This window comes from Molothrus aeneus, chromosome 1 (assembly GCF_037042795.1).
Source record: "Molothrus aeneus isolate 106 chromosome 1, BPBGC_Maene_1.0, whole genome shotgun sequence".
In the NCBI taxonomy this organism is placed as follows: domain Eukaryota; kingdom Metazoa; phylum Chordata; class Aves; order Passeriformes; family Icteridae; genus Molothrus; species Molothrus aeneus.
The window spans coordinates 143,541,824-143,565,629 of record NC_089646.1 but is presented as its reverse complement, the minus strand read 5'-3'; the positions used below and the strand labels follow the sequence as shown (position 1 = coordinate 143,565,629).

General features: G+C 46.6%; 1 long non-coding RNA gene across 1 annotated transcript in view; it reads right to left on the bottom strand.

The window, feature by feature from the left end:
- Positions 1 to 23,806, bottom strand: part of LOC136555576 (uncharacterized) — an 87,166-nt gene that overhangs the window by 25,956 nt on the left and 37,404 nt on the right. Inside the window, exon 3 of the long non-coding RNA XR_010783507.1 lies at positions 6,149 to 6,520. This is a non-coding gene — a long non-coding RNA (uncharacterized lncRNA). The remainder of the gene's footprint in view (positions 1 to 6,148; positions 6,521 to 23,806) is intronic.

Sequence of the window (23,806 nt, the reverse complement as noted above, 5' to 3'; positions counted from 1 at the left end):
TTGGAGTTTGTGGGATGGGGGAGCACCCATCCACCTGAATGCTTGGCAAAGTCCAAAACACAAAAGCACAAAAGCAAGCACAAAATAACTCAGTCCCCATCCCCAGCACCACATTTTAAGAGCTAACTCCCTCCTAACAACTGAGATAGAGTACATAAAGGAGCGTGTCATGCTTTGAACTCCACGGTAATTCACCTCCTTGCCAGGATTTACACATTCTTTCTGTTGGCTCCAAGAGTTGCCAACACTTCCTTCACTTACAGGGCTTCATGCAGATGAAAGACTCCTGCTGAGAGTCGTCAAGATTTACTGCAGTTTTGGTTCAGATCAGGAAAGCACTTACACATGCTCCTAAACACTGCCCAAATCAAGGGCACCCGGCTGCATGCTCCATACTCAAAAGCAATCAAGAGGAACCCCTTTTTTCATTGGAATAAAAAGACATGTAGAATCTTAATTAGAGCTAGATGGAAATTACCTAAATGAGCTGCTTGTTACTGTGACAAATCAGATGGGAAGATAATCAAGTACAAGACATGAGAACTGGATGGGGAAAAGCTGGCACTGAGGGTTTGCTTGAGCAAGCACAAGGTGCAGGACACAGGGCTTGCTCACAGCACCTCTGAAAACAGGCTGTTTTCAAGACACCAAAGTCAGAAAGGAGAGGTTCCCAGGTACTTTTACTGAAGACTCCCCTTCTAAAAGATGTATTCTGGCTAGCTTAAAATGGTAGGAAACAAGCCAGTCTGCTTTTCCCCCATGTGTAATATATTTCTGCTGGCTTGTCCAGCTCTGCTTGCATAGGCCTGTGCTGGTACTGGGAAACCCTGAGCATGGAGCAGAAGTTTTGGAGGCTCTCCTACACTCCACAACTCATATCTGGCTGGCAGTATCTATGATGAACAGATTTATGGATTTGAGTATTTGGGAATATTTGGAAATTCAGCCTGTTCAGTCCCCATTCCCATACTCCCAGAGCTACACATGGGACACCTGACAGTCACCATCAACTGCAAGAGAGCTGTAGCTGCTCCACAGGCCACTACATCACCCATGGCTGCACCAGAGCAGGACCAGCACTGGGCACTAACAATGTTGCAGCCATGTGTTAGGGCCAATTCAACCTTCCCATTATGTGTGTCAGTCTAACCCAGATAATGGTTTCTAGTAAGATCCTGCGGGTTCCAGGATGACTGTACCTCAGCAGCTTCTAGAAAAAAAATTACCTCAGCAGACAAATAAATGACAGGTTTTGCTTTTTCTTTTTCCAACTGCAAACTCGGTCTGAGAACTGAAAGCAAAGATGTGAGCTCTCATCACCTCAAGCACTGCGACCCAGCACGTCACCTAGCCGAGCCTGCAGTGTGCATGGAACCGGGCATGCCGGGCGCGTGGGGCACAGGCCGTGAGTGCACGGCTGCATGTCATGGGTGTGCAGCATGCTCAGTGTCAGTGTGTAGGGTGAATGCTGTGCACATGCAGGGTGCACCCCATCTGGGGTGAACTCTGTGGTGGGTATGCTGCCAGAGCCCAACTCACTGAGGTTATCTCAACAATTCAGAGTCACAGTGCCTGAGACAATGGTCAGACAGTGCATGCACTTGGCAGCTGCAGGAAACCCCCTCTGCTCTTTCTTTTAACAAATCAACCATGATCCTGTGAATTTATTAAAGGCAGGCACCCAGCTGGACAGGCCAGGCTAAAGAGTGGGAGTTACCAGCTGGTCACTTCAGATGGTCACTAGCCCTAAACACTGCTCTTCCCCATAACCTCCCCAATCCCCCACCAAGTCCCAGTTCCCACAGGATGGGAGAGCACTGCATCCAGGGCAAACAGGCAACAAACAGCCACCTCAGCAGGAGCCAGGTAACAGGGAAAAGCATGACTGTGGTGCAATGGCATGCAGACACTGCTGGGGAGCAAAGCCCAAGGGCCAGCTGGTCATCCAGTGCCCTGGAGACCTCCACTCCAGCATGACCTCAGGGCAGTGGTTGCTCAACTGCTGGTGCAGGGCCAGAGGCCAATGGGCAGGCCTGAGGTTGCTCCACTGAGGTCAGGGTGACTCAGCATGATTCAGGGGGAAAATGGTGAAGAGAAAAGGTCTGAAGGAAGCAAGACCCAGCCCACATGTGACAGCATTTGCAGGTGCCTGGGACCCCCATGCTGCAAGCTGTGATGGATGCTGGGCTGCACCTTCAGAATGCAGGAGGAAGGACAGAGAAATACCTGAAAATCAGGCTGTGATCCTGTTTCAAGAGGAAGAAGATGGCTGCACATGCCCAGAGGTGCCATCCATGAGAAGGGTGGCACTGTCCTGCTCTCTGACCCCTGCCCTACCTTGGAGATGGGGCACCCTGGGGATGCTGCACTCACCAGCCCCAGCATTTCTTGACAGCTGCCACAGATGGCAGAGGAGCCTCCCCAAGGAGCCACTCAGAGCACAGCCTTGGCCCACAGCCACACCACAGAGGGTTGCTATCTCTGGGCATCTCATGGGGCACTGCAGAAAGCAGTGCTGGTGGTTTGGCTCTGAAATAAAGTGGTCTTCTGTGGGCAGCATCACTCAAAGATGGGTCCCATGCTTCCAAGAGCATGTCAGGATTGAGCCAGGAAGGGTGCAAATAGTGGGACTTTGAGCCACCATGTCCTCACTGTACTGAGCATAGCCACCACTCTTGTACTGACCTAAAGAATGGCTTCTGCTGGACCCTGGGGCTTCACCTCCTGCTGTGCATTACAGGGCTGCCACAGGCCAGCTGGAAGATACTTGTAATTAAAGGGGCAGTGAAGTACCTTGCCACAGTCACAGATAAACTGAAAAACTCCTTTGGGACCACCTGGGCAGAAGAAATTGATGTTGCACATTAAGTCTCTCTCCATCAAAGATGACATTTTACCAGATTTATTCTGATCTGTGAAGATGCCCTTAGTATAACACTACAAGAGTATTGTTGTGTGGAAGACACTCTCCTCTGAGGAAAACCACATGCTAATTCAGAGTGCCTTTCCTAGGAACCTCTAACAGGAAGTCTGACCATGCTTGGGTGGCTGGGTGGGTAGCTAGTCTTGCTTCCTGCCCAAGAGGACTCCAACTTGCCTTTGTGGACAGTGCTCAGTTAGGGGAGCTCACCAAGGCCACCCTCCATCAAGAGCTTTGCCCAGATGCACTGCAGAAGCTGAACATCCCATGCTGTCAGTTCTGCTCTAAGAGGCAAAGACAAGGCACAAAGAAGGTGCTTGAGCTTGGTGTGAGAAGCTCCTCTGTCTTTCTCCTACCTGATAAACACCCAGACAACCCCTTGACTCATCAGCAGCTACCAGGTTAACCTCCAAAGACAGAAATGGAAAGAGAGGAAGGAAAAGAACCTGTCCTTAAAGAGGTGGGAGGATGGAGAGATGCAAGCTCAAAGTCTGGAGAAAAGCTCTTGCTGTCAGCAGGAGGGGATGTCTTTTCACACCACAGATCTGGAAGCAAAGCTTTTGTCCAGTGGGAGAAAAGAGTCCCTGGATGAGAAGCCTAAAGTTATCAGCTGTGCACACAAGGACTTCTAAGTGAAGATGCATTTGCACAGCTCTAAGATGCCCTGTTTTAGACACAAGAAGAGTCTCCCTTCCCCTCCTCAATCCCACATCCTCCCAGGCACACGGAAAATCCTCAGAGCTTCGATCTGCAACAAAACCTTGACACAAGCACCTCTGACCTACAGACACAAATCCATTTATTGCTGGGCTGGGAGGCTGGACAAAGAGGAGTGGTGTCTCAGAGCTGGGTGCCAGGGCCACTCTCTGATTCAGCAAAGCCCCTGATAAGAAATGTCATCCTCCATTCAGTAATTTTAGCCCATGAGATAAGAATCTCTATCAGCCTCAAACATATGGCTGGCTGCAGTGCATGCAGCAAAATGAGATGGGTAATTTATTTGCTTGAGCTAAGAGCACTCCCAGACCTAGAAAAGCTGATGCAATGAAATAGTAAGTGCCAAATTACACTCTCTTCTTCTTTGGAGACGTGGAAGAGGCTCCAGTGAGATACAAGGGGTTGTATCTCTCTCCTTTAAGCTTCAAGCCACCAAGAAGACAACAGTCCTACATGACTAATTGAAGACTGAGCTGCACAGCATTTTCTAAGGTCTGTTCTTCTCATTGAATCCTATTTATTACATGGGAATTCGCAGCCACAGATATGACTGATGCTCTCTGTGAAGTGCCACTAGATGCTTCCCAGAGGAAGAAGTGGTTAAACGACAGAATTACACAGGACTGAGGGTGAATTCCAATCTCCTGGTCATTGGAGCAGGACCATCAGCCCACCAGGTGCTGTGATGTGCCCCGGCTGAATCCAACTTAGCACCTCTGATTTAGGTGACCTTGGCTAATCCATATAAACACAATACTGGGCCAGAGACTGCATGGCTTGGGTTGCTCAGAGTAATGAGCTCGGTAACCTGAGCACAACAGGAGCATCTGATCCATGGGGACAAATGGACATAAAGGACATTCCCAAGAAACACTTAGCACATTTAACCACTGGATTCTGCAAGGATCTCCTGAGAAAAGCTCTTTCCCAAGGCACTCTTTCTTATACTTTCCTCTCTTAGCTATCACCAAGAGAGATACCAAACTAGATGGTCTTGCTCTGTACAGCCACTTCTACTCCCTTTCATCTTTAACAGTGTGGCTGCTGTTCAATGTGGATCACACATTTTGTCACCTCACCTTTAAATGGGGGAATTTCAATGCAAGATTAACATCTAAATATCCACTCTGAAACAGAAACTTTGGCTTAACGAACAAATACTTAAATTTGGTTCTTCCAAGGAACTGGGCCAGAGCCAGACTTTGTAAGAGTCCTTCATCTCTCTGATTCAAATCTGCTATAGAAATGTAGCAGCTACATGTTTAGTCATAGATAGTCTCTTCATAGATGTGAAACCATTGTTGCTTCCCAGACAGTGGTACCTTCCCACCACCACATCTACCCATGTCACTAGCATTCTCACTGGAAAAATCAGCAGTTAAACCAACAGTTGAATGAGTCACAGAGGTTAAAAACTTTTGATACAAAGTGATGGTCCTTCCAGCTCAGTGCTGAGACACGAAGGTGAGGGACAGCGAGGAAATCTCTGATCTGAAGAGAAGGGGGGGATTTTCACCTGAGTGGAGTTCAGTTCAGCATTTTTCATCATTGCCAATTTTATTAGGGCATATTGCCATGACAGTATAGGTCCCTATGCACACACTGGCACGGCCTTCATGGCAACACCACACTCACCACACATACTCAGAGAGAGAGTCTGATGAACCCTTTCCACCCTCACCACCACGCAGCCTTCAGAGTGCATGAAGTGCAGCAGAGGAAAGCTGTATGACCCCTATGCCCGTGGAGCTGTATTGCTAGAACAGACCAAGCCTGGCACCACTCTGTCATCCTGGCCAGCCTTCTCCTCCAAGGAATGCTTCCAGCACTCCAGAGCCCAGGGTCCAACATGGGAGGAGCCATGCACATTTATGAGGAAAAACATTTGTAGCAGGAAAGAAGCTAAAAACCAAATCAAGCTTCAACTTTCTTTTCCAACCCTTTTTTTCAGTTCTCTGAAGGTAGTAAACTGGAAACAGGTAATTTCACTCCATTTTCTGCCTTTCTCCTCTTGTGGCTTTGGACAAAGCAATGTGAAAGCCCAGACATTTCATTTCCCTCTGTATCTCATCAGTTTGGAAAAGGCATCACTGTCCTGCTCTGGAGCTACAAAGAGTGCAGTGCAAACAGTGTGAGGGACTTGTCATCCTGACTGCCAACAACAGAGCAGCAAGATCCTCAGGCATAAAGGCACAGGTGTCTAGTGTCCTCCAGAAACAGCACATTTAATGTGTGTGTGTGTGTGTGAGCACAGATGCTTGAAAAATCAAGTCTTAGATATGTGGACAACTAAGGCAGTCGAGATTTGCTGATGCTTTTTACATGAAGCCTGCTCAAGGCATGGGTGATGCAGGATGTAGAAAGTGACCAGGGAATAGGACAGAGACTGGGGACAGTAGGAGAAACTATTCAATGCATGGACTCATTACTCTCCACACTTCTTGTCTGATGGATATTTCAGTGAGGTATGAAGGAAAGAAAATGTTTTGCGTTTGTTTGTTGTTTTTTTACCTTGTTAAAATGCTTCAGTTCCCACTCTGGAGGTCAGGAAGCTGGCTTGTAGCATCACCTCTTCTTCTTGTATCTTCCCCTGGGCACACTCTTCCCAGATAAAATCTGTCTCTAAACCAAGATGTGTATGCCACGCTTTTCTCCTTTCGAGCACTCCTTCCAAGAGCAACACAGCATTGATTTCCATTACTTGTGTAAAGCAGCCAACTCCATTTTATCTCCTTGTGTGACACTGGAAATATAAATTTAAGCTCCTCTGTCCCCAAAGTCTAGGGGAAGGGCCGCCTGGCAAGTTCAGAAAGTCTTCTGAAATACTGTAATCCAAGCTGAATTGCAGGTCATCAAGTTCCATCATCCAAACAGTGGATAGACCTATAAAGAAAACATAGTTTTAATATCTGGATCAGGACAGATTGACAAACCTTCATGTTTTATACAAGATTTCTATTAGTATCAAGAGAGTGATGTCTGGTTCACCCATCAAAGGACACCCCAACCTTGCAGTACTGACAAAAGACTTGTTGCCTCAAGATGCAGCCAATGGAAGGTACTTGTCTAACTGAGATGAATAAGAGATGGCAAAGAAAAATCCAGTTCTATCATCCTTGTGGGACTTAAAGATCTTGATTTTTTTTTCTACCATTCTGAATAAGTGGAAAGAAATATAAAAAACTTGAAATTTTGAAAGTTGCTGAATTGAAACTCATTTTGACTTAAAGCACTTTGTTTCAACAGTTGGAAAATTTCCCTTTGGACTCACAAACTTTTACGTTTTGTATTATAACTTCCATTAGAAACAAAGACTCCTTTCAAATACAAACCAAAATGCAGATGGAGTCAGAAAGTTTAGATGTACTGTCAGTAGCCAACCCTCTCCAAATTTTTACTACACTTTTCCCAAAAAGGAGGATTTACTGAAGCTGACTGTCTCCTGGGGGTGCATTCAACTGCAACATCGCAGGGGATTAGTGACAAAGTTACAGTCAGCTCGAATGCTGACAAAGGAAACATTGAGGTACTGTAATCAAATTAAGTGGATTTTAATACACAATACAACACAGTTAGCTTTACAAGTAAATTCTACCCTAAGACAATGTAAGTGTTCCACTGCAGACTGTCACAAACCAGCAAAATGACTACACTGTGTGTTGATTAATACTAATGCAGACATTGCTCTGCTGGGTATAACACACTGCTCCACTGAGGAGGCAGGAACAACTCCAGAAATCAAATCTAGATTAAATTCTAAGTTTTATCAAAAATAGCCACTTTTTTTTTTTTTTTTTGTGTGTGTGCAGAGAGAAATGGAAACACAGCATTTAGGTACTTTATCTAAACTAAAGAGTTTTATGATGTCCAGGAGCTCCTCCACTGGACACTGGCCAGACACAAACAACCCAACATAATGGACCCAAGAAAGAAAGAAGCAGCCTTCATCTGTGTTCAGAGGACCTTTGAAAGAGATGGGAAATAAACACAATGGAGATGTCTACAAGGTTTCTTTGGGTGGGAAGAGCTGCAGAAGAAGAGGCCAGCAGCCCTATCCCATTAGGGAGGACCTGCAAACTAACTCCAACCCAGCAAAGAGAGAAGGATTGCCAGGGTGGGCCAGTGACATAGAAACTCAGGTTTAGGAGGCAGCTGGGAATAACTTGTAATTTAGCCTTATAAAAGAAGAGCTCTCTTATATGAATGAAGAAGCTTGGTCGTACCCAAATTTAATGTTCCTAGCTACAGAGACCAACAGTGAAGTGAAGTGAGGCTCTATGGTAGAGGGGTTGGAATAGATGATCTCTACAGCCTCTTCCAGGCCTTTCTATGATATCATTCTATCAGAAGCAGGAAAGCTGGTCTATGTTGCAAAAGAAACCTCTTCCTTGGGTGCAGGATGTGGCACAGGAGGTGCAAAGCCACTAATGCTGTAATGCACCTTAGCTAGGGAAGCCAAGCAGCATGGTTCATTGTCTTAAGAAAACAAGGTCATAGCTTGGTGTGGAGGAAGCAAATGACTCTGGCACTGCCTGGGAGCATGGGGAGCACAGCTAACAAGGTGGAAACTGGAAACAAGGTGGGCCCCAAGCCATGAGGGTGGTAATGCCATCCACAGCTCCAGAAATGTGTCTCTGACCATCCCTTGCTGCTTTCTGTGTTCACATGACAAACATTTAGAAGCTGCCTCTCCTGCTCCAAGATCTGCAGTGCTGTTTCAGCATCTTTACTCTCTGAAGGACCACACACACAAACCAAGGTGCTGCAGGCTCATCTGGGGCTGTACAATGTCCACCTCCAGCCTGTGAATCACCCAGCTGCGCTGCTCTCTGACACGTAACCAAGAGCATTGGATGGCCCATCCTTGGCCAGCTCACGGTGCTGTGTCACTCATTAGAGAGAAAGAGGCAGAAATAGAATGAGATCTATGCCTTTGGGCCATTCATCTCACAGGCACCTACCACACCAACATCTCCTCCTCACAGAAGGGCTTTGCCACACCCCAACCACATGTTTCCACCTTCTTCCCCCATTTTAACCTGCATAACCTCCAATGTCACCCCACCATCCCTGGAGGGAGGTGACAAACTAGCCTTCATATGGGGAGATGAGATTATTTTCTTCTTCAAAGACCTTGTGGCTGCCATCACCTTTCAAGACCAGGCATCCACATCAGTAGTTTGCAGTGAGCACCACAAACTGGTCTGCTCTGAAGACATGTTCTCTGTGACACAGAAAATGAGCCACCTGCAGAAGTCATTGGGGAAGAGGGAGGAACAGCAGTGTGGTGCAAGGAGCTGCTCACCAGATCTGAGTCCATATCGGAAGGGCTGTGACCCAGGGCTTGGAGTGTACAGCCTAGAAAGACACTGCACAGCTCAGGGCACTGGGAATTATGGAATGTTATCCTCAGGCTGCTGGCAATGTTCCTTTGGGCAGGGCACAACGTTGACACAGTGACATTAAAAGCACAGCTCCCAGCAGTATCCTGGCTGCCCAAAGCCCTGGCATGAGGCAGCTGAGCTGTCCCAAAGCTGACCCTCCCTGGAGGAACAGCACATGCTGACAATCCTGGCGCAGGGATTAGCAAGGCAGTGTTGAAGTGCTGAACAGATACAACCAGGGAGAGAAACAGCTTCCCACTAATGAGGGGACAGGCAGGAGTATCTCCTCACACAAGGAGAGCTTGTGTGAGCCCTGCTCTCAGCTGAAGTCAGTGTTCAGACAGACAAATGTCTTAGCCACATGGCTGAGTTGCAACAGCACAGATACACAGTGACCTGTAACCAGGCAAACCTGGGGCACAGGACTTAAAATTACATGCAAGATTACTTCCAAACACCCTACATGAATGGTAAAAGCAAGAATAATTTGGGTTACAGTCTGGATTGCCTTCCTTTCCCACGCTTCCTTGGCAGCTGGTTGTCCTTGCTTCTGCTGCTAAACTTCCCCCTCCTCCATTTCTGCATTACTCATAAATTAGCATCACACACAGCAGCAGGCAGTAAAACACACCAGCAGCACTGCTGAAGGCATTGACTTCAACAGTGGCTTAAGCAGATGTGCTAAGGAAATATCTGGATGATATTACCAAAAAGCTTTCTAGGTTCCCCATCAGATCAACACCTCTGTTTCCTCTGAATCATTACACATAAGAAACAACATAGAACCAATAATAAAAACAACTCAGTTGGAAAGACACTTAACTCTCTGTGTCTAGTATCTAGAAATTCACCAGCACTGACCCAAACCCCAGTGGGAGCAGCCAGTCCATGACCCCCAGGCAAGAAGCTTGGTGCTACAATCCATAGCCAGCAATGACAGGTTTGACTGGCACAGTGCTTGCAGGTTAACCATCTTCACAGGAGAAAACAATCCATGAAGATCCAAAGAGGTCAAAAAAGCCTGCAGAACTTCGGAGCCAGTGGTATGACTCGGTTCTGTCCCACCATCCACTGGAGATCTCAGAGTTATTTCCCTATTGTGAACTACTTTCCTTCTTCCAGCTCTGTAAAACACATTCCTAGCAGCTCTCAGTTTTGTAAAGATTTTTGACATGTGGCTGGTACAGGGAGAAAGGCTGGACTAAAACTCCTTTCAGAATAAAAAAAATATACATCAAAAAGATTAAAGAGACACTTGGCATATTAAAGAAACAGGTGTGTGGAAAGTTTTTAAACATACAAGACCTACAGGACTGGCTGAGCTAAGAGGCATAATTAGCCCAAGGTGAGCTCACAAGGCAGCTCCATGGTGCCTGGCTCCACAGACGAGGGATGTCACGTACCAGCAGAGGCCCTGTTATCTTCAGGCCTTGGGCTGGCACAGCTGATGGGAGTGTGAGGTTTCATACCTGTACCCACACTTCAAGAATACTGCTGGAAAAACTGGAGAGAGTTCAGAGGACAACCACAAGAACAAACCTGGGCTTGTAGCATGGAGCTCAAGGAAGTCAATCAAAGAGAAAGTTAAAAGGCACCTTGCTGCCTGTAGGTACCTGTCAGAAGAGTGTTCTCAGCCTGCCAGACAAAGGCATAACGAGACCAAAGGTTGAAAGTTGAAGTTCAACAGAAAACAAACCAGAAGCAATGATACCATTTTTCTACACTTCAAGTAATTAACAGAGAGAAAAGTCCTCCAATTGGCATGGCCAAGGATCCAGCACTGGCAATTTTCAAAATAAGATGGGATGCTTCCACCTTGCTTCTCTTGCTCCCCCAAAAATGTATGCTTGGTTGCATTCACAACTGCTGACTGCAGAGTAGAAATTAATTCAAGGAATCTCTGTTATACAGCAGGTCAGACTAAACAAGCACAATGTCCTTAAAGCCTAGAAATCCATGAGGTACTAATAACAAGAGGCTCAATTACTGGTGGTACAAAGAACAAGATGCCCCCCTAGCAGTGGTTGGGCTTGTACAGCCCCAGACATCCCTGCCCCATCCAAAGGTCCTCTGCATCCTATCACTACCCAGATGTGGATTCTGAAGAGCAGCAAAAGTGCCAGATCCATACCACAAGCAGCAAAACAAAATGCTGTTAAAGCAAGAAACCCACTCTGATATTTTTTTTCCCAGCTAAAAAACGAGAAAAAATCATATCCAGACAAAAGTGAATTTAAAAAAAAATATAGTCACTGGTCAGAAACAAAGCAAAATGTAAGAAATAAACATTTTACAGTGAGAATGATCACTCACTGGAATAACCTGCCCCAGAAGATGGCAGAGTCTCCATCACTGGAGGTCTCAAAGACACTACTGGACAAGGTTGCTGCAATCACCTTGTCTCCTTTTCCCATAAAGACTGAACCAGACAATCCCTTCCAGTCTGGGCCGGTCCATGGCTCTAGGAAAGGCACACAAAACTTTCCTGACTACAACCACTTGAGCCAAAGGAATGAAGCTCCCAGTTCTGACACTCTGAAACCACCCATTAACGTTTATCATAATTATGCTTGCAGGTTCCCTTTGTGCTTCTTGATTCCAGGATCTTCACATCTGCTGGGTTTCTCTAAGCCTCAAAGACATATCCCAGGACATAGTCCTTGAATGCATTCTCTCTCAAAGAGCTGGAAAGCCCTCCCTGCAACAGAAAGCAAATTTCAGCTCCTGCCTGGTTTGTTTAAAGTTTTCATCATCGTGGTATTGGTTCATGGTTGTGCATTTGCAATACCTTCCCTTACTCCTGCTCCTTCTTCCTTTAGGGCTTAAAGTGTGGGGGGCTCACTGTGACAGCCATAGGGTTAAAAGGGTAACTAACCTGTGGCACAAAAATCAAGGAGCTGCTACTGCTCTCTAGGAAACCTGGAGGCTGCAGTCAGAATCCACCAACCTCCACCAATCCTAAACCTGCACTTGGTAGCTGGAAAATACAGGGGTAGCCAGGAATGGAGATGAACTTTTGGGGCTGCAAAGCACAGCAATCACTCCCAAAGACTTTAGGACCATTGGGTCACCCAGTCTGTATCTTGCAAAAGGGAGGTCACAAGCTCCACTCCTACCTTTGATTTGAGCAGTACTGCTAGTGTTTGCCTAAGCCCCACCTTTGAGGGAGGCATGCAGGCTCCATGCAAAGCGCTCAAGATATGGAGATGGTAAGTGACCTTTTTGATGGCTGGCTCAATACTTAAAAGCCTTTGGTATTTAAAAAGGGCACTTTAACTCTGATTTATCTGCACTGCATTTGTGGCCAGGGGTGCCTGTGATATAGCTGCTGGCTGAGGGAGATGCTTTGCCTGATTTTCTCAGCTGTTCACAAATCCATCTCCAGGAGAAACCCTGGGGCCTCTCTGCTCTCTTCCCCTGCAGACAGCCTGTCTTCTGCTCCACCCTTTTCTCTGAATTTATATTAGCCAAAGGAGAAGAGGAGCTTTCAAAGGATTTAGCACAAGTGCCTGGCAGGGAATTGCTTCTAGGATGGCTGGTAAGAAGAAGAGAGGAGGAAAGGAAAGGAAAGGCAGAGCAAACACTTTCATCCCCATTGTTTCCATTCCAAGGTGAAGCCACACATTTCTCCACACCCATTTCCCCCCAGCCCCAAACATCTCCTGCTCTCTTACCAGCTTTTCAATATACTCACATATATAAGGCTGCCCTTCCCCAAATATCCTCCTCAGATGCCTCACAACCACAAACTCCTGTGACCCTGTGCCACTCTCCCACAGTCTCGTTAACAATAATTATTACCCAAGTTACTAAACCTGCTCCTCAGTGCTCACCTGTCAAAGGACAATTCTAACCTGGCTGGCTAAGCAGCACTCACCACCAGGCAGGAAAACCTGGGCTAAAGAAGATACTCACAGCAAATACATCCGATAGAAACAGGGATCACATTCCACTACCCAGAGCTGCATCTGCACAGAGAGCTCTTCTTGCCTACCCTAGCTGCCATCTGCAGCTCATCCCATTTGCATGGGCACAGGTTTCACAGCCTTGTACTGAAACTTCAGCAGCTCCACAGAGTCTTTGGTATTCAAAAGGTTTATTTTAAAATTGGGTTTGTTTATCTCTAAGCACAGATTAATTTCCAATTTATGTCAGCAAAAGAAAGACCAAAATGCAAAACAAAAATGAAAAAAAAAGCTCGCCTGACTTGGAAGCCTAAAAATAGACCTGTGTATTGCAAAGAGTGAACTGTCAAGTAAAGGCTGTGGATTGAAGGTTCAAATGAATAATGTGTTTGTTTTTCCTGCTTCAATACTTTCCTGCTGTTATCACTGTACAAATAAGTCAGCACATGCTAATTACTCTGATGGCAATTTCCTGGGAACTGGTACTTAAGTATCAGGCCAAATTTATTGCCAAGCATCACAGACTAGTTCTCCCCCTGTACTCCCAAACAAACAAACAAGCCTAGCTGCCAAATCCCCCTGTCCTTTCCTTCATCACTGCAGACCCACCACTGCCAGCATGGTCCCACTCCTGACTCCAGCCTAAGCTGTAGGATCTGCCCTGAGGAACAAGTGTTTCCCAACAAGCCTGGTTAAACCTAAGGTGCTCATGTAGAACATGGATCTGGCAGTGCCAGAACTTGGACTTATATCCTTCAAGGCATCCAACATATGAGCAAATTGTGGATCCCAAACAGTGTTTGTGCAGTAAAAGGGGTAAAATCTTGGGAGCTGAGAGCACAAGCACCTTTTTGCAAAGCACACACATCAAGAGAGAAAGGATGGGAAGTGAAATGTCTGTGAAGTGTTTTTATAAGGCACCCAACAAACCAGTCTCAAGCCCCTTTTAGCCCAAAACCATCCCACAAGGCTAACAGTTTATATTCATGGTTGAAATACATCAAAGAACCACCTAAACAATGCCTGTGGTTTCTGCTGCATTTTTTCTCCCCCACTTGGTATTTATACAGCCATGGATTTGCACTGTAATTCAGTCAAATGCATTAGAGCAAAGATGAAGGAGGAGAGAGAAGAGGGGGGAAAATGCTATTACCTGTGTTACATCCCAAATGGCACTGAATTTCTGTACAAACCTTCACTGCAACCTCAACCCAGATGCAGGTTGTTTGCTGAACAAGCAATATAAACCCAGCATCCTCCTTTGTGGGCTTTTTCAGCTTTCAGACATTTTTTTTGAAGGATGGTTGGATTGCTTTGGATTTCTTGTATTATCATTTCTGTTCTGCTTTCACCGTGAGGCAAAGGGTTAAGCGACCTTTCAGATCCTCCCTGGATGCAACTCCATGCATAACAAGAAAGCTTCCAGCCCAGTGAAAACAACTTGAAAGAGGGGCAGTGACCCAGCTACAGGCTTAAGTTTCAGGTCACAATACCCCTGCTCAAAACCATCCATCTTCCTCTGGCCACAAGTTTGCAGCCAGTCACCTCCCATTAGTGTGATTTGTCTCCAGGATTTGCAGGAAAACACCTTTTGGGGACTCAGCTGTTGTTAGCATCCTCTCTTGCACATGAGATGAGAGCTAAAAAGGGATGGTGCAGGTACAGACTGATGCAGCATCCCCTTCCATCCAGTAATAAGTGCTAAAAACACATGGACCATTAGGAAAAATAAATAAATAAATATATAAATAAACCAAAATACAATTCTGAGCTTTGGTTTAATTTACTCTCAACTTCTGAAAGGAAATGGGTGTTTACAGCCCCTGTCAACCTGGACACATGCACACCACATTGCAGGGCAGAATCAAAGCTGTTTGACTAGCACAGGAGCTTCACGCTGCTCTTTTAAAAGCTCTGGATCAAAGGAAAGAGAGCGTTTGGTGTTACTGCACACTGAGTCGGGGAAATAGCAAATCTCAGGAGTACTACATGCTGGAAGAAGGCTGCAGAGAGGAAGGATGTGCCTGTTCTCCCCTTCTCCAAAAGAGGTTCCCCCAGGCCTGTTAGAAATATTCACCTGCTTGACCATAGAGTTGGGGGTCATAGAATCACAGAATGGTTTGGGTTGAAAGGGACCTTTAAAAGTCACATAGTTCAAGGCCCCTGCAATGAGCATGGACATCAATTGTTCCATCCTCATGCTGCAGCAAGGATGCTGGTAAGCAACCCACTGCTGAGATTAGTCAGCAGAAGGCTCAAAACCCAGCTCCACACAAGCCAAACAGAAACATGGCTCCTGGGAGGGGGATCTTGGCTTATCTGGGGCAAGAAGGACAAAAAAACATACATGTGGCATCCAGCCCCAAGCCTGGCACTCAGCCCAGCTCCTCCCAACCCCACATCTACCAGGGGTGGCCTTGCTCAGAACCAATGCTAATAGAGAGCATCAGGATGGGAAGCAAATCTAGAAAAAGATGAGAATGTGAAAAGATTTATCAAACAATCTCCCAACCTCTACCATTTTGTGCTGATAAGTTTAAAAGCAAGAGCACAAAGGAACAACCTGTGTGTGCAGGGAACTGGGCACTGAGACATTGCCATTTATCACCATCAACCAAACTGCCCTGGGAAGTAGGGCAGGCACAAAGCCCAAGGAGGTTCCCAGTTCAGCAGCAACTCCCAAGGTTTCAATGTGATTAGGCTGGTGACTCTCCCCCACAAGCTTTCTGGCACTGGGACCAACCCATGATACTGTTCCCATTGGTTTCTCCCTCTCAGCCGTGCCAGTGCATGCCAGTTTGCCATGCGAGACTGCAAACCGGACTGGAGAACCAAATCTACAGAGTAACAACCCAAGGGAGAGAAAAAATGTCAGTTGGATGGGTTCCCTGCTGTGAGTGTGTCCAGCAACATCCTTTGTTGTTGGCAGCCTGAGATTGTTTTTGGGTGTAGCAGTGCAGAAGGACAGACAGATATATTGCAGTAACACTGCTCAGCTGCCAAAGGAATGAACCACCGAATGCCACCTTGGGCTTTTTGTGTTTTAGTGACTAGCTGTATTTACATGTGCTATCAAAAAACTGGACTGAATTTGCTGAAGTGCTCCCATTTCTCAGCTGACTGGCTTACTGTGTGATCCTGCAGCACCAGAGGAACCAGCTAGAAACATCGACTGCAAACGCAAGGCAAGCTGTTTCTGACTAGGTGCTGAAGAGAGAAGCCACAGCTGAAGCTTGGTATGCACCAGGGACAATACAGGTATGAGCTGAAACACTGTCAAAGGACATGACAAATTCCCTGACCAACAGGCTCTGCAGGAGTAACAAGATGCTGAGCCCTTCAAGTGCAGTTATCTTCTACTGCCTTGTATATACTCATGTGGGATGGATATGTGTATTTATTTTAGTATTTGCCAAAAGTATTCACACTATGTCCCAAAAAATGCAAATATGTCCTTCAGTGCTCAGAAAGGCATGTCTTGTGGGAAGATTTAAAAAACCCCAAACTTGTTTTGCCTCTCAAGCCTGCTTTCAGACTGACATATCCTGCTGTTGAAGAGCAAGCACAGGTAGGGTCTGTATTAATTAGCAATAGCCTTTAAAAAGGTCCTAAGATACCCATTTAGGGAGGAATTTGTAGCTGAGCAATGTGAGTGCTGAGATCTCTCCTCAATGCATGCAACTATCCCTTTGTTGCTGGGTCAGCCTCTGTCCTCCACTCCTGCAGCTCTGCAACAAGGTCAGGGGATGCCCTGAACCAGACCTGCCCCTCTGAGTTAGCCAGGCTGGGGATTGCCCTCATCAAATCATTTGGGTTGTGAGAGAACCTTTAAAGACCATCTGCTCCAAACTCAAGTGAGCAGGGACATCAACTCGAGCAGGTTGCTGAAAGCCCAGTCCCACCTGACCTTTAATGTTTCCAGGGATGGCACATCTACCACCTCTCTGGACAAGCTATTCCTTCCTGCCCTCATCCTCATCCTCCTCCTCCTCCTCCAAGGAGATCAGTGAGCATCAAAGCTGCATCAGTTGCTGCATCCTGATAAAGCCAAAGTATAAATGATGATGACACAGTCAGTGGGAAGATGTGGGGACGACAAGATCATGGTGTTTTACCCAGTAACTGCAGTGACACTGGGTAGTGCCATAGAGGAGCCACTTCTGGGGAGATTCTGAAGCTCAGATCTCTTCACTTGGTTTGGAGAGGGCACAACAACTCACTCCTTGTCTCTGGCACACATTACTGCCCCTCTTTCACTAGCAAAATACTCAGTTTGGATTTCTGAGCTACACCAGGGCCACCAGCTCTGGAAGAACCCTAGGGAACAGCAGCACAGAGCTGGGGACTGTGACATTTTCCCTGAAGATGCCTTTCACCACCACAGAGTCCATGGGGAAACTCAGGGCATGGGGATGAGATCCCCACCCCAAAACAGGGCATGGCTCCAATGGGGCACCAGCCCAAGGTCCAGCAGAACAGCCCAGCACATGCAGGAAGGGCTCGGCCACCCAGGCACTGCCACTGTTCCAGCAGCGTTAATCGCCATGCCACGACTGATAGGGCTGCCAGCCACAGCCAGCACCAGTGAGAACAAGCCCTGGGGAAGAAACACAGCTCTGTGTCCTGGCTTTGTAGCCCAGCTCCTACATGGAGAAACAAAATGAGAGGCACAGCTCACCCTCTCCAAGGAATACGCCCTTCCTAATGAGAGTCGACCCAGGAGCTATGTGGGAGTGGCGCCCATTCCCAGGCAGGCTTCAATGCCACTGAAAGCCAGCGATGGAGACAGGCAGCCTCTGAGAAAAGAGACACCAATGGGAAATTTTGCTTTGATGCTGGCTCGTCAGCGAGCTCCGGCACCAGGGAGGAGGAGGAGGAAGGACTGCCGGCTCTCGCGATGCTCCCCTGCATGTGCATACTTGCAGAGCTGAGCTCAGCCAGAGATCCTGGGAGAGGGTTGCAGCAACCGCAGAGCAAGTCACCAGCTGTGCCCTGCCTGACTGGGCAGCACATGGCTGGCACAGCCTGAGCCCCACAGTGGCAGCCAACCACTCGCCATCGGACAAGACAGACCGCGGAGAAGAGCTGGCACTGCAAGGATGCCATGAAAGGACCGTGTCGTACAACCGTCCATCGTCCCAAGATGTCGGTAGGAAAAACTCCATTATCTGTAGCTAAATCTGGGCAGAGTGCAGTGCCAGGACCTCTTCTCATCCCAAAGAGGTTATGTTCCAGGAGACACAAATATTTTTTATTGGCCTTGCCGCTGCTGTTAGCACAGTAATGATGTTAAGCATAACCCGGCAGCAACAGCAAGGCTCAGGGTCTTGGATTCACCGCAGTCTTGACCTAGCTCTAGAAAGCCAACAGTAGCAGTGGGATCAGAATAAATACAAAGGTGATATAATGAAAAGGATTTCCCAATTAAATTCCTGACACTTGTATCCTCTCCCCCACCTCCTCTCCTTATCTTTTGATTTGCTACCGCAGATCCCAAAGCACTTAACAACTACTTAAGTGCTGTTAGCACCCATCATCCCGATGGAGAAACTTCCACTGGGTTGAGCAATCCTGAAGTTGCCCAACAACCCGTTGGAGAAAGCAGGACTGGTTGAGCACAAGTCTATCCATCCCTCTGCGCTGTCTTGCTGCAGGGTATGAGTTACCGGCAGGAGGGCAGGGCTGTCACATGGCACTGCCATTTCCCAGGATAGGGTGTGCCCCACCTTTACAAGTACTGGAAAGCACTGGGCACTGTCCCTGCTAAGGGGCTAATCGGAAATACATCACTTTTTTCTTTGTTTCGCGTTTGTTTGTTGCTTTCCTCTTTATAAATTTCCTGTGTTTAAAGCTCAGGAGTGCAGACTTCCTGCAGGGAGCAAGGGCTGTCAGGGCAGGTAGCACATGCGGCTCAGTTTCTCCATTAATGAATAAGGTAGATACTTGCAAGTGTTTACAAGCAAAACAAAACACCAAAAAATCACCAAGGATTTTTGTTCTGTGCTTACCATCCCGAACCCTCTGTGTCCAAGGTCTGAGTTATACAACTACACATTGAGGTGACTGGGAGAGGGCATTTCAGTGAACCAGGAGCCACCAGTGTGTGGACCTTACCATACAGAGTCCCTATTAAAGCAAACATGACCTTAAGAGTTGCCCAAAGGTTGCAAAGTTGGATCCCTCCAGCAGCAGCAGCTGCCACATTGCCAGGGGCTATGGCTCTGATGGTGCCTGACTTCTTGAATCACTTGTACAGGTGACCATGGAGGACACACCATTGTCAGCAGGTCCACTCTGACTGGAGGACCACTAAGACAGAAGATGATGCAAAGTATTTCTATTTTCTATATATATTCTCCAGTGTACTAGCAAGGAGCTGCTTCTTCTCAGCTCAGGGCAGTGAATCTGTTAGGTGGAGAATGCAGACAGAAAAGTCTCTCACCTTGCCACAGACTTATTTGCTCTTCTTTAATTCCTTCACTTTCTCCAGTGGACCCATCTTGTCCATCCCATCCTCTCATCTTCCTCAGATTAATTCATTTGGCCTTCTTGTAAATGCTAAAATTACTGTACAAACGAACAACTAAGGGATTATCATTGTAGCAACTGAGGATAATGTGTCCAAGAGTCACACCTTCAGAGAGGTCCAACTTAACCAAGAGGAAGCTGGACAAGACCTGTCCAGTTCAGTATATCAGTATATCTACTGATGATACCCAAAACTAAGTTTCAAAACTGAGGCTGTACAGAGCATGGAAGACCACCTCTGCCCTAGCTCTTGCTGTACAACTGTGGACCATGGGCATGAAGCAGTTTAGTGACTTAACCAATATCCAGGAGTTGGGTATCAAAGCACTGCACCTGAGGATCCCAAACATGGGAACCAGGGGACTTAAAAAAACCTCTTTACCACTTAACTTTCCATGGCTCAGTCCTGCCGAGAGGGTTTAATTAACATTTCAAGCACAAGTGCAATAATAGACTCTGTCCAAATTCATCCCAGCTGCTGAAACACAATTAGTTTCATCTCAGCATCTAGGAACAGGCTGTCTCCTCTTCAGCCCTGCACAGCAGGTGAAACCTTGGGGTGCCCAGCTGATGGCTGGCCCCCAGCTAATTAACTGAATTAGGCTGGTTCCATTCTCATTACAGACCCTTCAAAACAGTGTCCTTTAAATAGAGACCTTGAAGCTACTTTCAATAAAACCTTCTCCATGTCTCTGTGCCTCAAATTCAACTGTACCAGTTTCTAATACATAGACAGAGCTATTATAGCCATGGTGCTCACTTCTGCTGACTAATTCTCCAGCTGCCCAGCCTGTGCATCCACAGCTCACACACAGTACTTATCTTCTCATTAGGGATCCAGCACTACCAGTTCCCTCAGCTTCCCAGGCCCTTTATGTGAAACTGCAGTGACGGCAGCAGCTGCTGCAAGCAGCCAGGTTATGCAGAGCACCACATTCCTCCTCAGGGAACGGGCAGCACGAATAAACCCAAAATCCGATTTTATTGCATCTTTCAAATTCTTAACAAGCCGACAAAAAAAAATTACTGCTGCCTTTTTTTTTTTGGTATTATTATTTCCCATTTTTAAAGTGACAAGGCTTTTAAAATCAATAGGTAAATTTTAGATGCTAGGATACTGTTAGATGTGTTTGGGGATGGTTAATCAGAGTCACTAAAGAAATAATAATAATAATAATAATAATAATAATAATAATAATAATAATAATAATAATAATAATAATAATAATAATAATAATGACAACAACATGAATTCCCCAGCAGGATATGTAAGAGTGGGGGAGTGACTGTTGCTCTCTTCCCTGCCTAGAGTCAAGAGCAAAAGCACATCCATGAGTCTCTCTGTCCATGCTGGCACTGGGGCAGTCCCAGAAAGGCAGGGTGGCCTAGGACATGCAGAACAGGCTCTTTGGAAAGGCAGGACCATTCAAACCTCAGCCTAGGTCATTTGCAGGGCTTAGGGCTTGTCAGAGAGAAAGCAAAGCCTTTTTTTGAATCAGGCAGCTGCCCATGGCAGAGGAGTCCAGGAAGAGGTGTGAGTAGGATGGGATGCAAGCTGGGATGCAGGGCAGGATGCACAGCAGTGGTGGAGCGCATCCCAGTGGGAAGGGAAGCACAGCCCCGCTCCAAAGCATCCATCTGAGCTTTCCCAAAGGCTCCAGCCTTCCTTCCCAGCACTGTGCCACACACATCTGTGTGGGGAGGGCCCTGTGGCAGAGAGCCAACTCAACAACTCAAGAGGTGCAATTATCATTAAAGCCAAGCAGGCTGGAGCAGGGGAGAGGAGATGCCTCCCTGCCAAATGACTAGGTTTAATGCTGCTCACATTCCTGCATTCCTCTGCTGAAGTGTAATGAATAAACCCTCACAAACTGCTAAAAATGAGGTGGTTTTGGTTAAGCTTTGCGAGTGTGTGTTTTGTAATCTTACACCTTTGCAGACAGAGAGCCCTGCTATGCTGGTAATCTAGGAGCTGAGGTTTTCCAGAGCTGGCTTGTGTAGCCAGGCAGAGACATCAGCACATGCCTGTTTTATGGGAACAGCATCCCCATCACAAGTGGGGAGATGGGACAGAAAGCACTGGAGCCAGGCAGACCCCTTCCCAGGCAGGAGTGCAGCAGGGGTCCCTGACCAAAGCACACACACACAGAGCCACTTCTGATGACAGAGCAGGGTAGGATAGCATAGCACTGGACAGGACAGGATTAGAATGGAATTGAATGGAATAGAATAAAATAGAATAAGCCATTTCAGTTGGAAGGGACTTGAAACAACCATGTAATCCAAATGCCTGACTGTTTCAGGAGTGATCAACAGTTAAAGAATATAATCAAAGGCACAGTCCAAATGCCTCTTAAACACTGGCAGGCTCAGAGCATTGACCACCTCTTTAGGAAGCCTGTTCCAGTGTCTGACCACCCTACTGGCAAAAAAATGATTCATGATGTCCAATCTGAGCCTTCCTTGATGCAGCTTTGGACCATTCCCACACATCCTGCTACTGGATCCCAGGGAGAGGAGCTCAGCACTGCCTTCTCCCCTTACCCTCCTCAAGAAGCTGTTAGAGAGCAATGAAGTCACCCCTCAACCTTCTCTTCTCCAAACCAGACAAGTCCACAGCCCTCAGACACTCCTCACATAACATGACTTTCAGCAATTCCACCAACTTTGCTGCCCTCATTGGGACACATTCAAGGACCTTCACAACCTTCTTAACTGATGGGGCCTAGAACTGCACACAGAGCTCCAGGTGAAGCCACACCAATGCTGGCCAGAGTAGGATAATCACCTCTTTTGCCCATCTGGTTCTGCCATCTGGTTTTGCCCATCTGTGTTTGATGGGCAAAATGATGTTACATGCAAAGCTTTTCCCTGTCTGCACTGGTTTATCTGCAGAGCATCCTGTCTGGGTCTGGAAGCAATAATATTACTTATTCATGATTCTGCTGAAAAAAGTAGTGGCTCCTTAGCCAAAGGTCAAAATCCATATGTCCCTCTGCTTGGCCTTGGCTTCTCCAACCTGCCTCTGTCAGCACGATCTCTCATCTCTCCCTTCTTGCCTCTTCATCATCCTCCAGTTCAACTTCAGATTTCCCTCCCCATGGGCCCTGTAGTTCAACCCATGCTCCCATCCTTCTCTACCTCCCTTTCACCTATACCAGAAATTTGTATTGCTATGATGGTCTGTGCCCTCCTCCATGCAGACTCTCTACTCCAGACTGGTCTCCTTATGTTTGAAATTAGGTCTCAGGACATCTTTTGAATGCTCTTTCATCCAGCATCCAAATCTGCCATTGTCATTGAAGCTCTTGCTTTCTCACATCACAGCCAACACCCTTCCCTGAGACACCTAACTTCTCCTGACCAGCAAGAGTACTACCACATGGGCCATGGCTTCTATCCCACCTCATCTTCTCAAGGATAGCCCCTTTCCCTATCTCATCACACAAGAGCTCTGTAACTCTCAATGCCTACCCCACACCCTACAGTACCCCCTATCTGCTGCTGACTCTTATATTGTTGACTGTTACTCAGGAACTTGGTCTCCTGGACCAGTCAATGGAAAATGCTTTTGATATTGAATGACATTTTTTCCCTTCCTGCCCCTTGTCTGGTAGAAATTCATCTCAAATATCTTCCAAACTACCTCAGTGACTTCATCAAAACTCTCCTTTGCGTAACATTTACAAGAACACTCAATAACTGTGAGGCTGTCGGTGTTCTGAGACACGTCTGTCAAGATGATCAATAGTGTCCTGGCATTTTTATTTTATATATATGCATGTACCAATCACAACCTCCTGTCATTGATCCAGACCATGAGCTCCCTGGGGGGTAGACAGCTTTTGATTCAACATTTGTACTAAGGACAATAGACTGAGGGGCATGGTTAGTGCTCCTACTGTCACAGTGGGGAAAATAACACTTTTAAAGACCCATCAAGGTCAAGAGATACCTGCTTGCACTAGGTATGATCCCTAGGCTAACAGCAGACAACATGACCAAGAAGTCCACTTGCATACTGTTGTCAGGGAGGCACAAGTTACCTGAGGACACTTCACAGTGCACCAAGACCCAGTGTCCTGTTGTTGCATCTACTTAAAACAACCTTGGGATTGGGCATCCACTCCATCTACTCTGGATTTCTAATCAACCTGTTCCATCATTTCACCACACACATTGTAAAAAATTGTCTTCCTTTTATTTAGTCTGAATTTACCCTCTTTAGTTTAAAGCCATTACCCTTTATCATTACAGGCCCTGCTAAAAAGTCTGTCCCCATCGTTTTTATAAACTCCCTTTAAATACTGAAAGGCCACAAAAAGGTTTCTCAAGAGCCTTCTCTTCTCTAT